The sequence below is a fragment of the Heloderma suspectum genome, chromosome 1 (assembly GCF_057233095.1).
Source record: "Heloderma suspectum isolate Gila_16-S chromosome 1, 16-S_ref, whole genome shotgun sequence".
Taxonomy (NCBI): domain Eukaryota; kingdom Metazoa; phylum Chordata; class Lepidosauria; order Squamata; family Helodermatidae; genus Heloderma; species Heloderma suspectum.
Genome location: NC_139458.1, coordinates 158,114,198 through 158,140,080, shown reverse-complemented (window position 1 = coordinate 158,140,080; position 25,883 = coordinate 158,114,198). Strand labels below are relative to the sequence as shown.

Sequence of the window (25,883 nt, the reverse complement as noted above, 5' to 3'; positions counted from 1 at the left end):
TGTTCATGTCCTGCTTGTGGGTTCCTGGACGACAGATGGTTGGCCACTATGTGAACAGAATGCTGGACTAGATGGACCCTTGGTCTGATCCAGCATGGCTCTGCTTATGTTCTTATGACTGATAATATGCAGTTGCATATGAGAAGGAATTTAAAAAAACAACCCTAATACAATGTCAAACTTACTAACTGCAATACCCAGGGAGGCACCTTAGCGTTCAGACATCCCTCTAACAGAAATTGCATTCCAATAGGTTTTGTTTGCTCATTTATTTTTTGGTACAGCAGGGGTGAGGGGAGCAGAGTAAGTGCCCAAGTAACTCTTCATCCTGCTGGGCCAACATAGCATCTTCTTGAGTCAGTCTGTAAATAGAGAAAACTGATGAGAAAAGCTCTGTGAACACTCTCCCTCCAGCAAAAGTATGGGGAAGACTGTGAGCTTATATAAACTATGTCTGTGGTTATGTAGCCACAGCTGAATTGAGTCTACCTTGTTAGTACGCACAGCTGGTTCTTTCTCCTCATGAGTAGACTCTTGCTCCTGAGTAGACCCTTCCAACCTTGACCACTTTAGTTCTCTATAGTGCTAAAAAGAGCCATTAAAAAAGAATTAAAAATGAAATCATGGGGAGTTCGTTCTTCCAATGCTGACTTTCTTCATGCAAAGCAGGCACTTTACCACTGACCAATGGCCCCATCCCTTAACCTCCTTTAGCTCTGTAGCACTAACATCAGTCATTACAATAAAAATTCCCACAGGGTGTATGAGAAGTGGGAGGGATAGACCCCAGATCTTCTGCAGTTGAGGGCTCCAAACTGGGGAAACCCATGACTTAAGCTTCTCCTCTGTCAATTTAAGCTCTGAGTACATGGTGCAAGTACTGAGTGATTTATGGTGGAGGTCTGTCTTGTAAAAGAGATAGGGGTTTGGGGTGGAGGTGCCTGAGAGTGGGGAGAGACAATTAGGGACCGAAGAGATCTACTGTCCTAGCCCACCGTCCTGCCAGGCCTACTCACCCAGTCCAGCCATTTCCCAGAGGCCTGGTCTCCCGGGGCATGGGGGAGTAGGTGGAAACCCCTCCTGCAAGAGGTGCCTCTGGAGCACAGACAAAAGGTGGTGTTGAGGGCTGACTTTCAATAGATTGCAGCAAGGGAGCTGCTCTACTACATACAAAACCCTGACCCAAAATCGGATCATCTACAAATGAGTTAGCACTGGGAACCCACAAACATATGGTGCTATGGGCAACAGGCAGCCCCCTTCTAGCCATGGCCAATTCCCGAGACAGGCAGCCCAGCTCTCCAAGGCCAACTGAAGTACCTGAGTCCTGCAGTTGCATTTTGTGGGGATTCTGAGTTAGAGGGTATGGGGGATTTCCTCCCCGCAGCACTGCTACCACCTATGGGGAAACTGCTCCTTCACTGGGCAATCCTACCTATAGGGTTTCTTAATTATAGCAAATGCTTATATTTCAGGGCCTAAGGAACTCTCTGCCACTATATCCACAAGCTGATCCTTCCCGTTGCCACCAATTCTCTTAGAATACTTTAACATCTCCTAGTAGCTGGTATAAGATGCTTAAGCATGAGATGGGCACAAACGCTAAAGACAAGATGAACTATTAGACAAGTAAATGTATTACAAGGATATTTGGACATAAAGGAATACTAATATTTACTTTGGGGTTTTCAAAAGACTGCTTAGTGACAATTCTTAAGGACTCAAGAGACATTGTTGCTGCTACAAGCCTCTTAATGACTTCTTTTACCTCAGGCCAAATTTATTTATTTATTTATTTATTTATTTATTTATTTATTTCTATACCGCCCAATAGCTGAAGCTCTCTGGGCGGTTCACAAAAATTAAAACCAAACAACACACAATAAAACAATTTAAAATATATAGAACATTAAAACCACAATATAACAATACAACCACAATAAAACCTAGCAGCAGTGCAGGAGTTTAAAATACAGATTTAAAACAACAAAGACAAAAATTTAGAAAGCTAAAATGCTAAAATGCCTGGGAAAATAAAAAGGTCTTCACCTGGCGCCGAAAGGAATACAATGTAGGCGCCACGCAAACCTCACTAGGGAGCTCATTCCAGAGCCGGGGTGCCACAACAGAAAAAGCCCTCCAGAAAAATTCCCCAAACCTTCACCTGAGCCAAAATTCCCCAAACCTTCACCTGAGCCAAATACACCTACAACCAGGTCCAGCTCTTCGGTACAGACTTCCTCTGGTTGCATTTATGCTCTTCCTGTTGTATTTATGACTGCTTGGACAATTTATCGGCAGGGGCGGAGGTGTCTCCATGAATGATTTACTCTGAGCTGTCTGCGTTTGGAGGTCGTTAGGGTTATATGACGTCGTGGCCATCCAGCAGCCACCCTGGAACTTATCAGGGAAAACCTGGATTTCCTGAGCCTGCTTAAAGTCTGATTCTTTTCCTTAAGTTGGGTTCTCGCCGATATAGTTGCTGTGTGCCCCAACCCCTGCATTTACCTCAAGTATGCTAGCCCAGCCCAGGGGTGTGCCTTTCACCGTGATTCCGGTCAAGGGGTGTTTCCTGTCCCTGCATAAACCAATTAATGTCTACTCAGAAGTAACTCTCATTGTAGTCAATGGGGCTTGTCCCCTGAATATGCACACCAGCATTTACAGAGATCCCACTCAAATTGAAATAGCAGATTTTAAAGCACCAATTCCCTAAAGGCTGTAAAGCGCTTTACAAAAGCTGCGATTCTGTGTTGTTTGGTTTATTGCCATTCGGAAGTAACTACTTCCACCTTTGATCACCGGATCCTGCACAGCATCGGGTTAGAAAGAGGGCTGGTTTCTGCATCCATTTCCCCTCTATCTTTCCCAGCACAAACATATGTGTATCTACTCAGAAGGAACTCACATTGTGGTCAATGGGACTTGTCCCCAAAATGCGCACTCCTGGAGTTACTAGATTCCCATGAATTGAAATAACGCGTGTAGGAGCCTGGATGTCAAAGCTTTGAAGCTTCAGTTGATTGCATCATCGGCTGATCAGGAGAGAAAGAACATAGTGTTCTTTTAATTATTGTTCTTTAAGAGAGTAAATATCGCTGAGGTGGGGAGGCGGGGAGAGGAGATTTTTCCCAGCATCATGAATTTCAGGGGAAGGAGAACACTGTGTTCCTTTACTGATTGTTCTTTCATGGAGTAAATAATGCCAAGGGGGAGCATGGAGACAGAGATAGAGTGATTTATGTAGTGACACAGGAGAAAACCTCCTGGGATTTTATCAAAGGTGAAAGCAGGGGAGAGCCTGGATGGGGAGAGCCTCTCTTACTGGTTGAGCAACCCCTGCCCATTAGATGATGTTCACTCCAACCCCCACCCCACCCTACCCGGAAGTATGTTCTGTGAAATGACTTTTACTGGTGTGATACACTTGCTCAAAGAGCCCTGCGCAGAGCAAAGCCAGCTTCCTGAAAAATTTGGGTACACCACGATTGGCTTCTCCTTCCATCTCCTTTGATCTCCTTCCATTCTCATGGAGAAACCCCCTAGGTTTTACTGCCTGCTTGTATAACTTTCCTCTGGCAAGTTCTTAGGGCAGCCACCCTACACCTGATCTTCACCAGCCACATATGGTTATCCCACAGAGAAGGAATAGCTTAATATTCAGGATTTAGCTATTCAATTTCTCCTCAGTTTTCTCCTAGTCCTTCTAAAACACCACCCACAAAACAGCAGAACTTCCCCCTCATTGAGTACCACAGGCTGACTAACTCCAACTCTGCTCAACCTGTATATTTGAAAATAAACTGAAATATGACGAAATACCTTAAGCCTCCACTGACCTCCTTCCAAAGGAAACCAAACCCAGGTAAGTGCGGCACCCATGGAATTTCTTGGGGGAAGCATAACAAACTGGACAGAATATTAAAAGCAGAAATCTGGATTTACTGAATAGGAAGCCAAAGAAACCATCAGAAATGGTGGCCAAAGATAAATAGAATCATGTTTTTCCGGTGGAAATTAAATGCTTAAATGCCAGGTGTTCATTCTAAATGGAGAAACAGCAGATCTGAGGAAAAGAAGACATCGGGGGGAGGGGGTGTGAGGAAGTAAAATACAGCATTGATTTCATTTCTTTGCTTCATGTCACACATATCTATCATCTGATGAATATTATTCCCACATGGCTTTTCTGGAAACCTGGAATTTGGTATTTTAAAAAAAAATATTACCACAAGCTAAGCTTGACCTTTAAATATTAGTGTTTAAATATTAATGAAATAGCAGAAGGAAATCAGATTGACAGGTGTAATACAAGTTAGACAAAATAGCATATTACAATTATATGCTGCTTTGAAATTTCCATTAGTAATAACAAGATACATACATATACCTCTGCCTGCTGAACTGAAAATGCATGGGTGGGAGGGGGATAGGATCCAGGCAGAATAAATTAATAGGAAATTGACTTAGAAGTAATTATTATTCTTCCATAACTTTGGGGGCAAAATACTTTACATTGCACAAGTTATTTAATGCACATAAGTGGACCTGTTCTCTCTCTATTTTTTTTAAAAAAATGGATTCCTGTCACATTTATTTCCTAAAATACTGTACCCAGAGACTCCTTTTCATTTCACTAATTCGGTCAAATCTCCATCTTTTATATCACTTTCCTTTTCAGCTAACTGTCCTGTTTCCTGTTAATAAATGAGCAACTTTGCAATATGCATGTATCTCAGGCATAGTTTGGCTTTAGTTCTAATAAGAGAGCAGAAACATTCAAGGTTCAAACCACCGTACTGTTCAATGTACTTAAGTCCCACAGAAATCAATGGTACATGATCACAATGGAATTGCTCTCATTGGCTGTGGATGGGAAACAATACATTGATAAAGAGGTTTGCAGTGACTGAGAAAAACAACAAATTATTAAAAAACAAACAAACCCCTAAACAATTCTTTGGGGAAGCCAGATCTGACTCAGTCAGCACGCCTGTTTGCATCTGTCAGATGCTTGAAGCTATGCTTACTTTGGATGTATGGCATGCATGCGCCTCAGGCCTTGCACTAAACTTGCTCAGGCTCTTTGTGAGAGCTTGGGAAAGGCTATACCTTGAAACAAAATGCCAGGCACGAAAGTCTAGTCCCTTCTGACTTTAAATCTATAAACTGAGTTGTTCTGGCTGAATCAGCGGACACCGTAATTGTATAACATAACATCTCCACAGATTAGGCAGATCAGGTTTCCTAGGGACATGGCAATAAAAAAAGTCATATGCCTCAATTTCATGATAACGCTGCTCATCTGAAATAACTTTCTTCATCCTCACATCTCTGTCATAGATTTGTTTTATTTTTTGACTCCCTTTACTCCAAGCTCAACTCCCAGACTCCCTGGCCATTGGCCATGTTGGCTGGGGCTCTTGGGAGTTGTAATCCAAAATATCTGAAGACCACCAAGTTGACTACCCCTGCTGGTCTATCTGAAGACCACCAAGTTGACTATGTTCCTAGAGAACCTGCTCTCCAGGTTCTCTAGGAACATAGGAAGCTGCATTACACTGAGTCAGATCATTGGTCATATAGCACAATATTATTGATACACATTGGCAGTGGCTCTCCAGGGTTTCAGGCAGGAGTTTTTCCTGCCCTAACTAGAGTTGCCAGGGATTGAACCTGAGACCTTCTGCGTGCAAAGCAGGTACTCTACTTTCCTCCCTCCCTCCCTCCCTCCCTGAAGGAGGAACATTAGTCCATGGATCAATGGAACCAATTACCTAGGGAGGTGGTGGGCTCTCCCACACTGAAGGCATTCAAGATGAGGCTGCACAGCCATCTGTCAGGGATGTTCTGACTTGGATTCCTGCAATGAGCAAGGGGTTGGACTTGATGGCCTTGTAGGCCCCTTCCAACCCTACTATTCTATGATTCTATGATTATAGAAAGCTCTGCTTTGGATAGTGTGCTGGGCTTGGAAGGGGGAGACCTCTGTTTAGTTTAAGTCATAAAGCTCACTGAGTGATCTTAGACCAGCCTAACCTATCTCACGGGGTTGCTGTGGAGATAAAATGGGGTACCTGATATGTACCACCCTGAATTCCTTGTGGCCAGTCTTCATGGCAATGCATTGAGATGCGTTTTCAGCTTCTATCCGTTTTTCCCTGAAATCGGTTTGGCTCCATCAGGGGCACACAAAGCAAGAAAAGCAGACTATACACCTCCCAAACAGACCACTTCACCAGTAGGGCAATAACTACTGGAGGGGCAAACAACCAGACCTGTCTCCTCCACACACTACTGTGAAATGGCAGCAAATTAAAACAATAATGGAAAGGGGATGGCACCACCCCTTGATGGAGATCACAGCCAGGTGAAAGACACATCCCTTTCATTCCCATCAGGCTGGATTTAATCCAGAGGAATGAGGCACACTGCAGCTGAATTGCTTGGGAGCTGCATTTTTTTAAAAAATGCAGTAAAACTACTCTGCGAAAATGCGGAGCTTACAGAGGGAAGCAGCAGCGTCACTGCCGATATCACGTGTTGCAAATGACTTCAAACTGCTTCCCCTCCACAGTAAATTGCACATGACTATTGGCCATTGGAGACAGCAGGTTCTTTAATTCATATAAAGCCTTTTATCCACTGAAAACATGTTTGTAGAAGTGTGTCATAAATAATAGAGATACCCTTTCCCAGTGAACTAAACTAGATAGTTCATGAGCTTCCTTCCGATATAGTATTTGTATGATTTAATTTCTGGCTAGCTTGCTTTGTACTCTGACTTGCATATCCTTTCTCAAGCCAGTTATCCCTTCAAATCCAGTAGAGTTACCCACCAGAACAAGAATTACTGAACAAGTAAAAGCTTCAGATCATATTCCCAGACCTGCCTGTCCTTCAATCCAGATACATAGGTAGATGATAGATAGATAGATAGATAGATAGATAGATAGATAGATAGATAGATATAATATTTTGCTCTCATCTATTTAAAAATACTGCCATCTTCTGGCTTGTTGCTAAAGCAAAACAACTTTATTTCAGAAAGAAGTGCTACTCTGGTTAATGAATGTGTCTGATCATAAAAGTCAAGTTTGCTTTGAACTTTTACAGGAAAATGCCATTGATAATAAAGGAGAGTGCAACTGAAAGTACACAGACAGATTTATTATTACTCTACTACATAGGTTAAGTTTAAGAGCAACATTATTATAGTCACGGCTCTGCAGTTTAAGACAAACTGCAGACACGCTTAGGTGAGAGTCACATAAGCTACTGAGCAGCAACATTATCCAACGTAAGAGTCAAAAATTAATTTAGAGAGCTGAACAGAAAGGACATGGAAACATAAACTAAATAGCCAGATTATGAAAGAATCATTCCGTCTGCCAACACAATAAAGTAATCATTGTTATTATATAGTGTGATGAATTTGGGTATTTGTTCAGTTGTTCAGTCGTGTCCGACTCTTTGTGACCCCATGGACCATAGCATGCCAGGCCTTCCTCTCCCAGAGTGTGCTCAAGTCCGTATTCATTGCATTGGTGATGCGATCTAGCCATCTCATCCTCTGCCGTCCCCGTCTCCTTTTGCCTTCAGTCTTTCCCAGCATCAGGGTCCTTTCCAGTGACTTTTCTCTTCACATTAGGTGGCCAAACTATTTGAGCTTCAGCTTCATTATCTGTCCTTCCAATGAGCAGTCAGGGTTGATTTCCTTTAGGATTGACTGATTTGACCTCCTTGAAGTCCAGGGGACTCGTAAGAGTCTTCTCCAGCACCACAGTTCAAAAGCATCGATTCTTCGGCGCTCAGCCTTCCTTATAGTCCAGCTCTCACAGCCATACGTTGCTACTGGGAAAACCATAGCTTTGATTAGATGGACCTTTGTCGGCAAGGTGATGTTTCTGCTTCTTACTATGCTGTCTAGGTTTGCCATAGCTTTCCTCCCAAGGAGCAAGTGTCTTTTAATTTCATGGCTACAGTCACCGTCTGCGGTGATCTTGGAGCCCAAGAAAATAAAATCTGTCACTGCTTCCATTTCTTCCCCTTCTATATGCCAGGAAGTGATGGGGTCAGATGCCATGATCTTCGTTTTTTTAATGTTGGGTTTCAAACCAGCTTTTGCACTCTCCACTTTCACCCTCAACAAGAGGCTCTTTGGATCCTCTTCGCTTTCTGCCATTAGGGTGGTATCGTCTGCGTATCGGAGGTTGTTGATAATTCTCCCGGCAATCTTAATTCCGACCTGTGATTCATCCAACCCAGCGTTTCTCATGATGTACTCTGCATATAAATTAAATAAGCAGGGTGACAATATGCAGCCTTGTCGTACTCCTTTCCCAATTTTGAACCAATCGGTTGTTCCATGTCCGGTTCTTACTGTTCCTTCTTGACCCTCGTACAGGTTTCTCAGGAGACAGGTAAGGTGGTCTGGTACTCCCATCTCTTTAAGAATTTGCCAGAGTTTGTTGTGATCCACACAATCAAAGGCTTTAGCGTAGTCAATGAAGCAGAAATAGACGTTTTTCTGGAATTCTCTTGCTTTCTCCATGATCCAGCGAATGTTGGCAATTTGATCACTAGTTCCTCTGCCTCTTCGAAACCCAGCTTGTACTTCCAGTAGTTTTCGGATCACATACTGCTGAAGCCTAGCTTGTAGGATTTTGAGCATCACCTTGCTGGCATGTGGAATGAGCACAGTTGTATGGTAGTTTGAACACTCTTTGGCATTGCCCTTCTTTGGAATTGGAATGTAAACTGACCTTTTCCAATCTTGTGGCCGTTGTTGAGTGTTCCATATTCAACACAATATGAGTGTTGGCATATTGAGTGCAGCACTTTAACAGCAGCATCTTTTAGGATTTTAAATAGCTCAGCTGGAATACTGTCATCTCCACTAGCTTTGTTATTAGTAATGCTTCCTAAGGCCCACTTGACTTCATGCTTTAGGATGTCCGGCTCAAGTTCAGTGACCACACTATCATGGTTATCAGGGACATTCAGATCTTTCCTGTATAGTTCTTCTGTGTATTTTTTCCACCTCTTCTTAATATCCTCTGCTTCTGTTAGGTCCCTGCCTTCTTTGTCCTTTATCATGCCCGTCTTTGCACAAAACGTTCCCTTGAGATCTCCAATTTTCTTGAAAAGATCTCTAGTCTTTCCCATTCTGTTGTTTTCCTCGATTTCTTGGCATTGTTCATTTAAGAAGGCCTTCTTATCTCTCCTTGCTATTCTCTGGAAATCTGCATTCAGTTGGACATATCTTCCCCTTTCTCCCTTGCTTTTCGCTTCCCTTCTTTCCTCAACTACTTGTAAAGCCTCATCAGACAGCCACTTTGCTTTCTTGTATTTCTTTTTCTTTGGGATGGATTGAGTTGCTGCCTCCTGAACAATGTTATGGACCTCCGTCCATAGTTCCTCAGGCACTCTGTCTATCAGGTCTAATCCCTGAAATCTATTCCTCACCTCTACTGTATATTCATAAGGGATATGATGTAGGTCATACTTGAAAGGTTTAGTGGTTTTCCCTATGTTTTTCAATTTAAGCCAAAATTTTGCAATAAGGAGCTCATGATCTGAGCCACAGTCAGCTCCAGGTCTTGTTTTTACTGACTGTATAGAGCTTCTCCATCTTTGGCTGCAAAGGACATAATCAATCTGATTTTGATATTGACCATCTGGTGATGTCCATGTGTAGAGTCGCCTCTTGTGCTGTTGGAAAGGAGTGTTTGCTATGATCAGCATGTTCTCTTGGCAAAACTCTATTAGCTTTTGTCCTGCTTCATTTTGTACAACAAGGCCATGCTTGCCTGTTATCCCAGTGATTTCTTGACTTCCTACTTTAGCATTCCAATCCCCTGTGATGAAGAGGACATCTTTTTTTTGGTGTTAGTTCTAGAAGGTGTTGTAGGTCTTCATAGAACCGATCAACCTCAGCTTCTTCAGCCTCAGTGGTTGGGGCATAGACTTGAATTACTATGATGTTGAATGGTTTGCCTTGGATTCATACTGAGATCATTCTATCCTTTTTGAGATTGTACCCCAGTACTGCTTTTCCCACCCTTTTATTGACTATGAGTGCTACTCCATTTCTCCTAAGGGATTTTTGCCCACAGTAGTAGATATAACGGTCACCTGAATTAAATTCGCCCATGCTTGTCCGTTTTAGTTCACTGATTCCCAAGATGTCGATGTTCAATCTTGCCATCTCATGTTTGACCACCTCCAGCTTATGTTGATTCATTATTCTTACATTCCAGGTTCGTACACAATATTGTTCTTTACAGTATTGGACGTTCTTTTCACCACCAGACACATCCACAGCTGAGTGTCCTTTCAGCTTTGGCTCAGCCGCTTCACTCTTTCTAGCGCTACTTGGAAATTCCCTCTGCTCTTCCCCAGTAGTATATTGGACACCTTACAACTTGAGGGACTCATCTTCCGGCATCATATCTTTTAGCCTTGTGATATGTTCCATGGGGTTTTCTTGGCAAGAATACTGGAGTGGGTTGCCATTTCCTTCTCCAGTGGACCACATTTTGTCAGAACTCTCCACCATGGGGAGAGTTCTGACAAACTTGGGTCCATCTTGGGTGGCCCTGCACGGCATAGCTTATGGCTTCACTGAGTTACGCAAACCCCTTCGCCACAACAAGGCAGTGATCCATGAAGGGGAATCAGGTGACATTTTAGGCAAAACCATTGTGATAAACCCATTTATAGTAATCAAGTATATATGCAATTTGGGCATACTTGATTACTATAAATGGGTTTATCACGATGGTTTTGCCTAAAATGTCACCTGATATGAATTCAGGGATTTGAGAAAAGAACTTTAATAGTCCTTGATGGCCCTAGCCTTCAGAAGTTGACACCCATATAGTGGAAGGGGGCAGAGAAAGAATAAGGTGCTGAGAGAATAAGGGTGCAATCCTATGCATGTTTAGATGGAGAAAAGGCCTACACTGCCAGCATGCCCCAGCCATCATTGCTGGCTGGGGCATGCTGGGAGTTGTAGGCCTTTTCTCCATCTAAACATGCATAGGATCGTGTCCTTAGATGGTCAGACTAGACATGAACAAAGACAGCCATGATCCATGGTTGGTTGGTTGTTGTTCTTGCTGCTGCTGCTGTTTTAAAGTAATTAATAGTGCCACTCAGCTACTTTGAATGTTAAGGAAGTGGTGCTAGGGGAAGTGAGTGTTTTCCCTTTTCTTTATCCACCATTTACCTGACCTAAGTTATATCCAAATCACCTTTACCAAAGTTAGTAACATGCAGGTGCCTGTTACTAGAATCATGGAGTTAGAAGGCACCTCATCTAACCTCTTGCCAGTGCAGGAAATCCACTATTGCAGCATCCCTTTATATGTGGCTACCTGGCCTTTGGGGCTGCGGTGGCTTTGTGGTTAAGACGCTGAATTGCAGACTGGAAGGTCGGCAGGTCAGCAGTTCGAGACCCGAGTGCTGCGTGACGGAGTGAGCTCCCGTCTTCAGTCCCAGCTCCTGCCAACCTAGCAGTTCGAAAGCAAGAAATTGCAAGTAGATAAATAGGTACCGCCTCGGCGGGAAAGGTAACAGCGTTCCGTGCACCTCGGTGTTCAGTCATGCCGGCCACATTACCACGGAAGCGTCATCGGACAGCGCTGGCTCTTCGGCTTAGAAACAGGGATGAGCACCGCACCCTAGAGTCGGACACGACTGGTTGGGGACACCTTTACCTTTTTTACCTTTTTACCCGGCCTTTGCTTAAAATGCTCTAACAAAGAAGGGTCCACCACCTCCCTAGGCAGTCTGTTCCACTGTTTAATGGCTTGCACCGATCCCCTTTCATGTAGTTTGAACCCGTTTATTCAGGCCCTACCCTCTGGAGCAACAGAAAACAAATTTGCTCCATCTTCCATGTGACAGCCCTTCAAATATTTGATATTGCCCCTTAGTTCTCTCTTTTCCAGGCCAAACATATCCAAATCCTTCAACATTTCGTTATAAGACAGTTTCGTTATAAGGCTGTTCTTCACTCACGCTAATTTGGGGGTGCTTTAGACAACGTTGTAATCCTCCAGGGCTTCTCTCATGCTTTCCAAGCATTATTGGGGTGGGGGGTTGACTGGGGAATGAAACATTAGCAGAATGAAACACTGGTGTAGTTGTGCAATTCCACAGCACCACCCAGAGGTTATGTAGCAGAAAGGCAGAGAAGGAACTCCCGCGAAAAAAAATGGTGCATAGATATTCAATCTTAATCCCACAACGGAATCCAGAAATGGAAGCATTGATAAAGTGATGGGTTAAAAGCCTCAACTAGAAATGCCCCAAGAGAAGTATATTCTTCACCATATGTTTTCTTCCTTGCCGGTGTGCTGAGATACCTTACAAACATGCAGACCTCGAGTTCAAATAGTTTCTCTCTCTCTCTCTCTCTCTCTCTCTCTCTTTCATGCATTTTGTAATACAAAGTCCAATGCTATTAATTACAAGAGAAGTCTTGTCCCCAGAAGGAGAGCATTCCATATGTTAGATGAACTGAACCAGACTTTATCAAGCTTTATGGGGAAAAAACCTTGCATACAACACTTGTTGTGTGCTACCCCGAGAACTTGGCTATAGTGTAGCCCATAAACACTGCAAATAAATAAATAAATAAATAAATATTTATAAATAAATATTTATGATAAATAATCTACCATACCATTAAAAAAGCATCACAGTGCATTTCCCCCCAGCTTTCCTGCTGTTTGTTTCAGTGTAAATGACAGACAAACTTACAGTCAGGGCCAGAAATATTGGAACAAGGATAACTGTTTTGGCAGTTGGCCTCTGTGCACCACCACATTGAAGCTGAAAGGAAACACACCCAGATGGGAGCAAAGTCAGAACTTTCAGCTGTAATTCAAGGGGTTTGACAAAAGTAGGAGCACTAACCATTCAGGAAGTACAGCCAGTGGCATACACACACACACCCATCGTTGGTGGCTCATAAGTAATGGAACGAATGGCTGACAAGCAGCTGCATGGCCAGGGGTGGCCTGTTTCCTGGACACCCCATGACCAATCAAGCAGATAAAAGGCCTGGAGGTGGTTCTGTGTGTTACATTTGCATTTGGTAGCTGTTCACTGGAACTCCCAACATGAGGTCCAAAGAGGTGTCCATGTGAGTGAAGGAGGCCACCATTAGGCTGAGGAAACAACATAAACCCATCAGAGAGATAGCAAAAACATTGGGAGTGGCCAACACAACAGTCTGGAACATCCTGAAAAAGAAGGAATTAACTGGCAAGATCAACAACAGCAAAAAGCCTGGGAGACCACAGAAGACAACTAAGGTTGATGACCGCAGAATTCTGCTCATGGTGAAGAGGAACCCTTTCACAACATCTAGCCAGGTCACGAATGCTCTTGAGGAGGTAAGCGTGTCATTGTCAACATCTACAGTCAAGAGATGGGTTTATGAATGTAAATACAGAGGCTTCACAACAAGGCGCAAACCACTGGTAATGCTCAAGGACAGACAGACCAGATTAGCCTTTGCCAGCAAACACCTAAAAAGCCCGCCCACTTCTGGAATAAGTTTCTTTGGACTGATGAGACCAAGATTAACTTGTACCAGAATGATGGGAAGATAAAAGTATGGAGAAGGAAAGGAACAGCTCATGATCCAAAGCATACCACATCATCTGTCAAACATGGTGGAGGTAATGTTGCCAATGTATGGCTGCCAATGGAACCAGGTCACTGGTGTTTATTGATGACCTGACTGAAGTGTATAGGGCTATACTTTCTGCTCAGATTCAGCTGAATGCTGCCAAACTGATAGGACGCCGCTTCGTATTGCAGATGGATAATGACCCCAAACATACAGCAAAAGCTACCCAAGAGTTTCTGAGGGCAAAGAAGTGGGATGTTCTTCAATGGCCAAGGCAGTCACCTGATCTCAACCCAATAGAGCATGCTTTTCCCTTACTGAAGACAAGACTGAAGGCAGAAAGACCCACAAACAAGCAGCAGCTGAAGGCAGCTGCAGTAAAAGCCTGGCAAAGCATCTCGAGGGTGGAAATTCCGCATTTGGTCATGTCCATGGGTTCCAGACTTCAGGCAGTCATTGACTGCAAAGGATTTTCATCCATGTATTGAAGGCGATCCTTAAGTTTGAAGTGGTGTTGGTTTGTTCCATTACTTATGAGCCACCAATGATGGAGGTGTGTGTATGCCACTGGCTGTACTTCCTGAGTGGTTAATGCCCCACTTTTGTCAAACCCCTTGAATTACAGCTGAAAGTCCTGACTTCGCTCCCATCTAAGTGTGTTTCCTTTCAACTTCAATGTGGTGGTGTACAGAGGCTAACTGCCAAAACAGTTATCCTTGTTCCAATATTTCTGGCCCTGACTGTATCAGTGATGAAATGCTGATTCAGTCATTTGTCTTTTCTCCTCTCTCTATCACTCTGGCAAGCTGTCTTCCTTTTTCTTTTTTTAAGCATCATATCTAAATATATTTAGTTAAGCATACATTAATTCCCTTTTTTTAAAAAAAAGCACAATCAATTTTAAAATATTTGAAAAACTGCTCTGGATACAGGTGATGGTACAAAATCACAGGTTCCAACCAATCATTACTATACACTGTTAGCTTCTGCTGCAAAAATGCAGAACTATTGTCCTTTGAGATCATGGATAGAAGATTCTGTATTTGGACAAAATGTGGTAAGTCCCCTTCTATGGTGGCACTACCACTCTAATTATATACATTTGCCACCCATTTTATTTGGGTGTGTACAATGTGGGGCACAGCTGGTTGGGCCTGCTTCCCCAATAAACTGGCATCACCAAGGATAGGTAGCAAAAGTACAAACTAATCCTATGCGTGTTTACCCAGAACCAAGTCCCACTGAATTCAGTGGGGCTTATTCCCAACTTCCCAAGGAAGTATGCACAGGATTGCAACCGTAGCCTCCCACCACCATGGTGTTTGTGAGTACACTCATTCAATTTCTCCCATATAATAAGATGGTGGCCATTCACTCCTCTAGGAAAAAGTAAAGTGCTTCACTTGAGGATACTGTTGCAGCAGAGGTAAAATCCAGCTTCCAAACTGACACTGGCTGATGTGGCTTCCATTGGGGGGGGATCTGTGTAGGGAGCACAGGTGCTTCTCCACATTAATGGAAAATTCCACTGCCTTACCGGGGCTTTCTGCTTCCAGAAACTTTGTGCAATTAAGATTGGCTCCATTACATGGGCAGACATGTGGTGTGAATTGAAACCTTCCATTTCAGCACTTTTCCTATATTTTCCTTTAGGCAGCACCACCTAGTGGCTGAAATATCACGCTATGGTGGCATTAAAAAGGTAAAGGTAAAGGTGTCCCCAACCAGTCGTGTCCGACTCTAGGGTGTGGTGCTCATCTCCATTTCTAAGCTGAAGAGCCAGCGCTGTCCAAAGGCGCTTCCATGGTCATGTGGCCGGCATGACTGAACACCGAGGTGCACGGAACGCTGTTACCTTTCCCGCTGAAGTGGTACCTATTTATCTACTTGCAATTTCTTGCTTCCGAACTGCTAGGTTGGCAGGAGCTGGGACTGAAGACAGGAGCTCACTCCATCAGGCGGCACTCGGGTCTCGAACTGCTGTCCTGCCAACCTTCCAGTCTGCAGTTCAGCATCTTAACCACTAAATAGAAACTTCAGGAAAGGAGGAGAGTGAATAAATTTGGGATCAAGGCACCACTGGGGAAGGAGGGTTAACACTGCCCCCGCCTGCAATTTTCTTGATTAAAATCAGTCTTCCCCTAAAGTTAATTGCTCCACAGGGAAATATAGGTATCATAAGGGTACCCTTAAGTCCCCCACTTCCATGGGGCAAATAGCAGTTTCAGGAGGTATGGATTTTAACCAGAAAAAAATGGTGGTGGTGGGAGTTAACACTCTGGATCTTCCCCCACCAGTACAACTGTCCTAATTCAACCCACCCACAGCTATTCATTTAAAAAAATGTAGGAGATCCTCATCACAAACCTTGTGCAGCAAAGAACCACAAAAAAACCTGAAAGCCATCCCTGGAAGTACAATGAGGGGTAAATATGTAGGTGCAGGCTGAAAAAGCATAAGACACTAACAGTCTCTGCCATCAATCCTGAGAAACACAGCACTTTTATGACTCAAACAAAGGAGGAAAAGCCATTGTGTAGATTAAGCCCACATAGGATCTAGCCTTTAATTAAACATTAGAAAAAGCTTTTGTAGATGAATACACTATAAATTGGCAAAAGTGGTACCGTTTTGTTGGAACAAAGAATGGTAATTCTTTCATTAAGAGATTTGAAAATTAGTACAACCAATACACTCTAGGAAAGCCTTTTACCCCAAAGACAATTGTAATGTTAAGGACCATGTACCTGCCAAGTCTGTGAATTATGAGTTGGCTGCTGATTCTGCAGCTTTTGATTAATCCACTCATTATTCACTTGACCCAACTGCAGCACAGTTTGCAAAATCTGCACTGGATACATTATTCAAATATGGGGATATTCAGCTCTGTAAATGCAATGAAATAATGTCATGATTTCTGGAGACAATTTAAGCATACGCTGCATATGAAATCCAATTTGATAAATGCATACTTTACTGGATGATCCAAGTCACAGGCCCAATATCTAAGGCAAATCTTCCCGGCTTCCTGCTTTGGGCCAGCTTTCAAAAACACATATTTGACATGTGCCACTGTCACATGTGTTGATGTGCCCAGGCCTTGTCCAATGCAGAAACAAGGAGTGAGACAGACCAATTCTTTTTTCAAAGAGAATGAAAGACCATGACATTCGAGGGCTGACAACACAGACAATCAGAAAGATAAAATGCAAAAGTGCTGAATAGAGTAGGAAATACACAGGGCTTTCCCTTGATCTCAGTGAGATATATTAGTCCTTAGCTGGAAGTATGCAAAGGATATGGACCGTAGAGCTTGGTTGCACCAAAAGAATGATTCCAAGGCTAGATCTACACAAATTTTTTGTATTGGTATTGAAGCACACTGGTAACTGTTGTGGCACATTACACATTCCATGCACTGCTTTTCTAATGTTGTTTCCCGCTTTTTATTCTGTAGTATCCAAAATACCGCAACAGATGTCATTGTGTTTGCTACAAGGTATAAATGTGCAAGAGGGATGTAGTGTCACCATGATGGGATCGTATCAATATGACATGAGGGGTAAATCTGGCCCAAGACTCGTTATAAATCCTGCATGCACACGCCATAAGAATGATAACATTGGTCAGCACAGAGGACTAGACCAGCATAATGCCAGAGCTGTGCCTGGAGAGGTTTTATCATTCAGAGTAAGTGGGTAACCCAAAACCTTGATATATGCTATGCTTCTGATATACACACACACACACACACACACACACACACAGCTGGACCTACCATTAAACAGAGTGGATACTCTGGGGCAGGGAATGGTGGTGAAGTGTTGCAGGACAGACCCACGTACGTCACACAGCCTGCCCTGTGTCCTCTAAGCTAGCCTGCAACCCTCCAGTGTGGTAGAGGACACTGTCCCATTGTCAAGGTTGGGGTAATATTCAGCTGCCAGTGCAGTTCAGTCATCTTCTGTATATGGAATAGGGGTGGGGTGCCGTCTTGTCTTTTGCCTCAGGTGGCAAAACAACTTGGGCTGGCCCTGTATCTATTCCTTTTGTAGACATCAAGATTATATATTCTGTACTATCCTGACCCTTTAGAAAGCCTGCAAAGCAAGCGTATGTGGGAAAACATTGCAACACTGATTCTGGAAATGTTAAAAGTTCTGACCAGGAGATATTCAAAATTAAGCCCTTAATTATTTATTATTTCATATTGTTTTTACATTGGCTTTTACATGTTTACTGTATTTTTTATGTAAACTGCTTAGAGATCTTAGGATATCAAGGTATAAAAATAGTTTAAATAAAATAAATGAAATTAATATGATATTCCTGTCTTGCCAATTACAAAAAGCTCCCCCCCATGTGCTCTGTTGGAGAAGAAACTTTATGGCAGTGGGGCTTCTGTTGACATTATCTCTTGCTACACTCGGCTGTTTAAACTTCCCAAAATTTGCAAAGCAGCTTGCATGAGGTATAGGGAAGCTGCTGCTGCTGCTGCTGCTGCTATTCAATAAAATGAAATAAAGCTCCATTGTACAGGCACAAGCCCATTGTGTATAGGTAAAGAGGCACAGAAGGTTGGGATGTCTATGGATTTTCATATCTGAAGTCTAGAATCAAGTCTGCTTACACATAAGCCTTTTTATATTTAAGCCCTTTTCAGCGGGTCATTCCATGCAGGATGAATGTGTGTGTGTGGGGGGGGGGGAGGCTCTTTCCCCAAACTATAACTGTTCATTATAGTTATAGAACATCTGCTCTAATAGCCAGGCTTCCAGCTCTGTGTAGAGAAACCTCCATGTGTACAGCTGTACACACAGGCATTTCCTGCAGATTAGGGCAGTGCACAGACTTCCTGCTTCACTTCAGATGCCACTTCGGACCTTCCAAAGTGGTCCCACTTTGCTTTGGACCAATTCAGACCCCATCCACTTTGACTCGGATCTGAATCCGAAGTGAGATTCAGACCTCTGAATCACTCGCTTTTTACATTTTCCCATTGACTTGCATGAGAAAACACAAATGGCCATAACTTTTTCAGTTTTCAAGATACATACATAAAATATGGTGAACTCTCAGCTTCCCTGGAGGAGTGTCCAACTGCCAGATTTCAGACAGTTTGGCCCAGTAGTTTTTGTGCAAGGAGCAGGTGAAATTTGATTTATGCTACAAAAATTCTCAAAGGAAAGAGCTGTAACTTTTCACCGCTTGGACAGAACTGCATGACATTTTGGGAACTCTCAGCCCCCCTTGGAGGGGATCCACCTGCCAGATTTCAGACAGTTTGGCCCAGTAGTTTTTGTGCTAGGTGCAGGTGAAATGTTCTGTTCTCAGTAACTCAAACCAAACTCAGAAGGGATAATAAGTTAGGTGCGTTGAAGCGGAGGAAGTCAACTATCCCTAATCTCTGCTGCAGGTTTCTTTGAGTGCAAACAACCCCTTTCCCCTAGTACTTCCTGAATGACAGGCTCAGGCTCTCTTTGACTGAATACACACACTACCTTACAGGCAGGCTGGCAGAATAGTTTGATTTTGTAGGAATGTGCTCCCCCCCCCGCCGCCCAGCATGCACAACATGAATATGTTATATTTATTTTATATTTTAACAAATTCTTTTTTTTAGCCACACCACACCTGCCAAATTTCAGACAGTTTTTAATTTTAAAAAATGATGCAAGTGAGCTAAAGGAACTGAGAGTGTAGCAAGTGCTCATCATTATTCAGTTTATATTTATATAGGCAGCTGGTGATCTCTGCTGTAGATTTCGATGACCTCAGGCTCTCAGTGGTCTTCTGACAAAGCCAGGAAGACACAGCAACTCTGCCAGGCAGGACCCGTGCTAGACATAGACATAGAATCATAGGGTTGGAAGGGGCCTACAAGACCATTGAGTCCAACCCCCTGCTCGTTGCAGGAAGCCTGATTCCCAGGTGGTCTCCCACCCAAGTACTAACCAGGGCTGACCCTGCTTAGCTTCCGAGATCAGTTCTAGAGCTAATACATAACAATGGGTGCTGACCTCATATTCTATACAGAATAGTGGCCTGGAGCTGCAAACAAATCAACAATGCCTTGCCCACCAGGGCATGTTAGGGAAGAGCGGCCTGGGGCCAGAAACGGATCAACAGTGCCTTGCTCACCAGGGCATAGTATAATTATTGTCATGCGTTGGTCACTCTAGATGGAATATGTACACTTTAAGTCCTTCAACAAGGAGCTATTGAAGGGCAAGTGTGGTGCATGCAGCTGCGGTAATGCCAGCTCCAACAGTGTATGTTGAAGCTGCTTCATAAAAAGCTCATTATGTTTATATATTTCTTTTTGTAATACAGGAAGAAAGGGAAAAGTAATAACAAATCAACATTGCCTTGCCCACCAGGGCATATGGAACAGCAGTGGCAGAGACAAACCAAAGCCAAGCCCTCCAAAAGGATAGGGATGTACGAAAATTACTTACCTTTCGGGGATTATGCTGATGGTGCAGGGGGAGGCGTTCCGTCCCTCCCCCCGGAATCCTCGCCAGGGGGGGAGGCGCTCCGTTCCTCCCCCCCCCCCCGGAATCCTGGCCGGCCGGCTGTGCTCCGCAGCAATTTTGCGGAGCCGCTGGCCAGCTCCACGAGCAGCCAGACATCCGGCCGCTGGCTAGCAGGGATGCAAATGGCGGCGGCCATAGCCGCCGCCGTTTGCGTCCCTGCAGTCAGCCATGATAGGCTACGTAAATGTTTATGTCTACGCTATTTGCGTTCCCCTTATTTTCGCCGTCTTAGTCTACGTAAATTTTTACGTAGACTAAGACGTGCCAAAATAAGGAACGCAAATGGCGGCGGCCATGGGCGCCGCCATTTGCATACGCGCGTTTGTTTTTTGTTTTTTTTAAGTCAGCCGTGATAGGCTACGTAAACATTTACGTAGCCTATCACGGTGTTTTTTTTAAATCTAGCCGTGATAGGCTACGTAAATCTTTACGTAGCCTATCATGTTTTTTTGTTTTGTTTTGTTTTGTTTTTAAGCCTGGAAACGGCGGCGGCAGCAGCCAGTCGGAAGACCGGCCGCCGCTGCTGCCGAACCGCCACCGCAGCTGCCGCCGCAGCTGCCGCCGCCAGGAAGATCCACCCCAGGTAAGTCCCGTCCCGAGGGGGTGGCGGGGGGGTGGCGGGCCATTCCACCACCGATTTCAGGAGGCCGAATGCGCTGGCATTCGGTCTCCCCGAGATCCATGGCGGAACTTTCGTACATCCCTACAAAAGGGCCTATTCTGTAATAGGGGAAGACCATAAGGGATGACTGGGGCTTGACTGCCCTGGGGCAAACAGCAGGAGCAAATGAAAAGCAGATACAGAAAGAAAACTCCCTACATGCCAACGGGTAGGGGGAAGGGAGTAACAGTTCATTACTCATAGGGACTTGAAACTGGAGAATGCGCATCACTCTTGTGCTGATATCAGACACCTCTGACGTAATGTCCATCTTCCTGGAAAAAAGAAATCCACCCATGCCAGGAGGACACATTGATTGGACAAGAATGACAGTTGTGTTGACAGACCAAGGCAAGGGCGCTGGCACATGGCTGCCAGGGAGAGAGAGAGACACCCATGAGAGCAGTGTGGTGCAGCATCAAAGCCACCAAGCCCAGCTATTTCACCCAGGCACGGGGCATGTGGCAGGAGGGTGACTTGGTTGATCCTGCAAGGCTTCTCTGACAAATAAGCCATGAGTACAGATGAGCATTACAGTGAAACTAGGAAGGGCTCATTAAATCATTTACGGTCCCTTTGAGTGGGGCGGGCAGATGGGCGGGAAAAGGCTTGAATAAATAATAATAGTAAATGTAATGCCCTGCCTGACTCAAAGACAGAAGGCCCCGAGTTCAGACTTGAACTGGGCCTGGAGGAGACAAGCAAGCAAACTAAAGTAGCATGCTGAGGGCATATTGAGACAAAACGCCTTGAGTTCAGGCCTCACTCCTTTTTATCCAGCATCCACCAATAATTTCCCAGTGGACCCAATCCTCATTAATATTTTTAATACTAATACTACTACTAATAAAATCTAATGCCCTGCCTGACTCAGTTAAAGACAAAAACTAGCTGGCCAAAATAAAGAGAAACAGCAGGGTGAGTGTGAGTGAGGGTGCTCCTCACTCACTCGATGGCTTGAGGGTGGGGTAACCCAGCAAGGGCAAGTTAACTTTGAGAAAGACCAACTGCTCCACTAAGTCAGCAGGAGCAGTGGGGTGTCACCACATCACCCACCATGGAGAACACTCTCTCGCTTGGGACGCTGGTCAGTGGGCAGCTGAGTCTTTCCCTGGCCACCTGATCCAGGTCTGGCCAAACCTCGCTGTGGGGTGACCAGAAGGCCATAGGGTCCATGGACAAGTCCTCCACAGCCTCTGCCAAGTAACATTGCACAGACACTGTGGTATCCACCTTGCGGGTGGGTTGCCTGTCTCTTCCCACAACCACTGCCTGCACTGCCTGGGCCCAGAACCCCTGGCCTGTGGTTCTGCTGGGAGTGATGCTGCTGGAAGGGATGGGCCCTGTCTCTCCGCCTCCTCCTGCTCGGGCTCCTCCCCCGGCCTCTTTGCCCGTGCCTCCCTCACTTGCCACAGCAGCATTTCCTGCCACCCCATGTGGGAGTTCTCCCCACAAAGGCTGTCCTTCAGGCGCAGATTGCACATAGTGGCCAACATGTACATCCTCTCACAGCACAGGGGTTCTAGCCACCATACTAGGCTGTCCCTCAGCCTTGTTGCCACTTCCCGCACATCTGGCAGGAAGCACCTGCATGTGATGGGATCCCCTGTCTTCAGGAACTCACCCATCTGCTTCTGGAGATGCTTGGCAACAGGGATCACCTGGCTGAGGAGGGCAGTGCTGTAGGAGTTCCAGCATGTAGGAGGAGTTCCAGCATGTTGCCACATCCTGCACGTTTGTTTTTCAATTAATAATCTAGAAAAGAAAGATGAGTTGAATGGAGAAAGACTGGGTATGAAAGTATAAGAACAAGCTGCACCCCCCCCCCAAACTAACCGAACTTAAGAAGCAAACGCAGCTCTAACCCAACCAGCTCCTTCGCTCTTGCTCTCGGGCAATGAACAAATGCAGGCTTTTGTCAAACTATATGCAGTATTCCCGCCCCCTCCTCCACCACTGTCACTATTGGACACTGCTGGGTTAAGTTCAGCCCTAATTTGGTCATTTGCCCAAACTCACTCGCTTCTCCCCCTTCTCCTCTCGCCTTCCCCCTTCCCTCCTCCCTCTCTCTGATCTTTCATATAATGATACATTTTGGAGCCAGCATGTCTGGGCTCCTCAGAATGCATCAGAACAGCTCCAAATATATGAGGCAGAACAAGGTGTCTTGTAGGTGACCCACTTTGCTTCAGGGTGCCTCAGTGCTGTTCTGATCTGCCTCGTATGCTGAGGCACCTCCAAATCAGCCTGCTTTGCCTTGTTATTTGGGTTTCGGACCAAAGAGGTGCACAGCCCTACTACAGATATTACAATAAATGCACTAGGTCATTTATCAATGAGCCTGGCTCCACCACATCACCCACTTTCTCACGAATTCATTCTACACAGAATGAACAACTGAAAAGGGCTCCAGTTAGTTCCAAAAAGCTTCTTCTGTTTTATATATTAGTCCATTCTAAACAGTGACTATGTTTGAATTAACCATGCAAATCAGTATCGTATATCCCTAAGCATCACTATAAATAAACTTGGAATTCCAAAAGCAAACACACATTAAAACATTAGGTGTCTGACAATCTTAAATCTGAATTTCAAACAATACCTTTAAATACATTAGTAGCGACCTTTCTACCTTATCAGTAAGTATAATTTCTAAGTGTCATTATTCTACACAGTTATGGAACAGAAAAAATCTCTCCAGAAAGATTTCTTTACGAGATTAACACTGGGATTTGAACACATCGGTTGAGATTTGATAAATTACACTTGATTGGGTTCTTCGGTTATTAACAGGCTCACTTCCAATAAGCTAGAAAAATCAGGCCATGGAAACTAAGTCAGAAAAGCTTCCAGTGCAGGCACACCACCTTGCAAGCCAGACTCTGGAATGGGCAATCATTCCCCTTCCTTTCCTGACATGCATTTGTCTTAATTAAGCTTTAGTGATACATGTGTACAGACACAAGCCAGGAACCAGAATTTGAAACCAGGGGTTGAAAACCCTGATTATGAATTAACCTCCCATGTCTTCTGCCCTTTATCCCATTTTTTTTTTTAAAATCAGAGATAATGAGCCATTAAAATACACCACAATGAATTTCTCTGTGAAAAGAGGAAGACATACAATAATAGGAGTTATGCCATGGCACCAACTAGTGGCTGTATAATGAAAAATAAAAACGGAGGAAAAGAGGGGAAGGGAAGCGCATGTAAAGGGCCGATCTTAATCCCGCAAAGAATCTGGAAGCAGAAGCCCCAGTAAAATTGCAAGATAAAAGTCTTTGTGTGGAGAAGCCCCGAGAGGTGAGAAATATAAAGGAGATACCTGTAGATTTCGTCTATGTTCAGCCCAATCAAACCCTAGGTGACAAATTAACAAAACAGTTTTTAAAAGTACAAACTGTTAAAATCCACTGCCTAATAGAAATAACCCATTATAAGGTCTTCCAAAATATTTTTATCCTTAGATGTTAACAAGTTCCAGATGTGTTGGTATTTGCAAAGAAAGCTTCTCTATGGGTCTGTAAATTGATGGTACTGCTAAGAGGATATTCTCATGGAATCTTGGAAATTAATTAGCAGCTAGATTTGCAACTTTCACCAGAGGGACACTTTGAAGAAGAAATGGGAATCTGAGCTAAATCTTAGACCCCACTCCAAAACAACTTGCTTTGAGGCTAATGCCCACAAATACTGTTCATCATGCCACACTTGCCTCTGGTGTTGGCAACATGACACCACTCAGGGGGCTCAGTTTGATCCAGGCATACCCACAGTTGAACTCAGTCTAGGATACTGCAATTATTTACTTATTTATTTAAACTACTTATATACCACTTGATACCATAAGATCTCTAAGCGTTTTATGTAAGAAATACATAGAATATCATATAAAAACAATATAAAATAATAAACAAATTAAAAGCATTACAGAAGTAGTAAAACAGAACAGTGCAATTACATGTCAAGGAAGCCTGAGTAAACCAGTGCATCTTGAAGAGGTGTCTAAAGTTCACCAGAGTTTCTGCCTCTATACCACTCATGAGATAAGGCAAAAGAGTAGAAGTAATTGCTTTATAAATTGAGCCCAGGCTATTTAGAGCATTATAGGTGAAAACCAGAAGCCTAAATTGGGCCTGAAAGACAATAGGAAGCCAATGCAGATGCTGGAATGCTCCCAGCAGCCCACTTCTTTCACAGCAGGCAAGAAGTTGACCTGTGTTCTGCAGCAGCATCTCAAATTTCTGAACAGGTATCAACAGCTGCCCACACAGTATATATTACAGCAGTCTAACCTTGAGATGTTAATGCTGAAAACAATGATATTTTTGGCAGTGGTGGTCCTGTAGAAAACATTAAGATTTCCTTGTGGACGATTCTATGGCTGAATTCAGATGATCCTCCCATCCATAGTTTGAAGAATCGTAAATGAGTGCCTTTGCTCCATCCTCCGCTTCCTCCACCCTTCCCCATTTTTCTGAGAGGCTTATTCAATACATCCTGCTTTAACCAAACCACAGTTTATCATTATGTCCAAACCAACAAACTACAGTTTGAGTGAACCTTCCAAAACAGGAATACAAACAGTAGTTTGATCCTGCACAGAGCTATTCACAATGATTTGAAGGATTGTCTGAACGCAGCTTATACCACAACCATTAGATGGCCACTGTGAGTGATCCAGGGTTTAATTCAGCCTTCCCTAATGTAGTGACCGCCAGATGTTTTGAAGTTCTTCTCCCATCAGCCCTAACCAGCATGGCCAATGGTCAGGAATGCTGGGAGTTGTTGTCCAAAACATCTGGAGGGCAGCAGGTTAGAATCATAAGAGTTGGAAGGGGCCATTTAGGCTATCAAGTCCAATCCCCTTCTCAGTGCAGGAATCTAGTTTAAAGCATCCCTGACAGATGGCTGTCCAGTTCCTGCTAGAATAACTCCAGCAATAAAGAGCCCACCAGCTCCCTAGGCCGTTGGTTCCATTGTCTGACTGCTCTGAAGTTTAGGAAGTTTTTCCTGATGTCCAACCAAAATCTGCCTT

At 44.0% G+C, this 25,883-nt stretch overlaps 1 long non-coding RNA gene across 1 annotated transcript in view; it reads right to left on the bottom strand.

Moving 5' to 3' along the window:
• Positions 1-277: 277 nt before the first annotated feature.
• Positions 278-25,883, bottom strand: part of LOC146358347 (uncharacterized) — a 31,381-nt gene continuing 5,775 nt past the window's right edge. Inside the window, exons 2-4 of the long non-coding RNA XR_014784118.1 lie at positions 22,470-22,600; positions 490-585; positions 278-362 (exon numbers count right to left, since the gene is read on the bottom strand). This is a non-coding gene — a long non-coding RNA (uncharacterized LOC146358347). The remainder of the gene's footprint in view (positions 363-489; positions 586-22,469; positions 22,601-25,883) is intronic.